The sequence below is a fragment of the Alligator sinensis genome, unplaced genomic scaffold, assembly GCF_000455745.1.
Source record: "Alligator sinensis unplaced genomic scaffold, ASM45574v1 scaffold849_1, whole genome shotgun sequence".
Classification (NCBI taxonomy): Eukaryota; Metazoa; Chordata; order Crocodylia; family Alligatoridae; genus Alligator; species Alligator sinensis.
In genome coordinates this window covers 1,258,568-1,259,792 of record NW_005842271.1, presented here as the reverse complement: position 1 = coordinate 1,259,792, position 1,225 = coordinate 1,258,568, and the positions used below count along the sequence as shown (strand labels likewise).

At 43.0% G+C, this 1,225-nt stretch overlaps 1 protein-coding gene across 1 annotated transcript in view; it reads left to right on the top strand.

Moving 5' to 3' along the window:
* NPFFR1 (neuropeptide FF receptor 1) overlaps positions 1 to 1,225 on the top strand; it is a 32,237-nt gene that overhangs the window by 1,054 nt on the left and 29,958 nt on the right. The gene's annotated exons all lie outside the window — the stretch shown is intronic.

The window sequence follows — 1,225 nt, the reverse complement described above, 5'->3', positions numbered from 1 at the left end:
CACCTTTTTCAGGGCAGAAACTATTTCTTGCAGGGGGACCCAAAAAGTTGTGGGCCAACCCTGCAATAATGTAACAAGGAGTGTTTCATTTAATTTACTTCCTTACTTTTAAATAACATTCTGAGTAAAAAGAAAGACCTCTAGTAATCCCTGCCATTGGAAGTTTTAATGCCTTTGTGACACCACGGATTCAGCAAGCACCCTATGGCTAAGCTTTCTTAAAGTGCAGTCCTTTTCTTCATCATAATTTTCTTCTGATTGAAATTGCATGGTAAACAGAATCACAGTCTTTCTGACCATCCTGGTTTCTTCTTCCACTCTCTCCCTTCCCTATTCCCTCCTCAAGGCTTCTGCTTCTCGCTCCCCTCTTTTCCACAGGTTCCTAACCTCTTGCCTTCCACTGCATTTTGTGCTAGGCAACTCCCTGTTCTTCCCCCTGCAACGCTGGGTTATCAGTAGAGGCAAGAAAGTTATTGAGAATTCTCAGCTCCAATGCTAAATGTCACAATGGCCCCTGCCATCTATGAGGAGCAGTTGCAAGGGAAGTCCCGAATAAGCCCTGCAGCTCTAGGGTTGAGTATGCGCAGTGAAGATAGACTCTTCAGGGCATTCAGTTGCCAAATGTTAAAACAAGTCTTTATTGGGCATATCCCAACCAAGATGTTTCAGGCTTGTGATCTGGAGACATTTTCCCAGGGATGGCAAAGGACATCCCTGTCACTAGGTGAATCCTCCACCACAGTTGAAGTCTCTGTTGCAAAACATGGAAAGCCTAGAGTTGCTCAATAAAAAATATTGCGGAAATGTTAGCTTGTATTTTCCTGCAATCATGTTCTCGCAAACAGCTAGACATTTTGATCTAAAACTTTCCTAAATGTAGGCAGACCCCCCAACATGGGACACTTCAGCTCAAACAATTAAAAGCTTATAGCTTTGCCAAGCTTTTCATGGAAAGCATCAGGCATTTCTAACAATGGTTGTTTTTGTCTGTGCTGCCTATGAGAACCAAGCTGACTAATGTGAGAAATCTTGAGGTACCACTGGAGCTGCTTGACTACAGGCAACTTGGACCAAATCCAAAAGTAGCTTTGGAGACGTTGCTTTCCATTCTGTAACACTGCTGTACATTCTCTGCATATCTGGACATACAGATAAAAAAGATAATAAAGCCAAGTTTACACTCCTTCCTGAGCCCACTGTTCATACAGTGGGAATGCAAGTATCC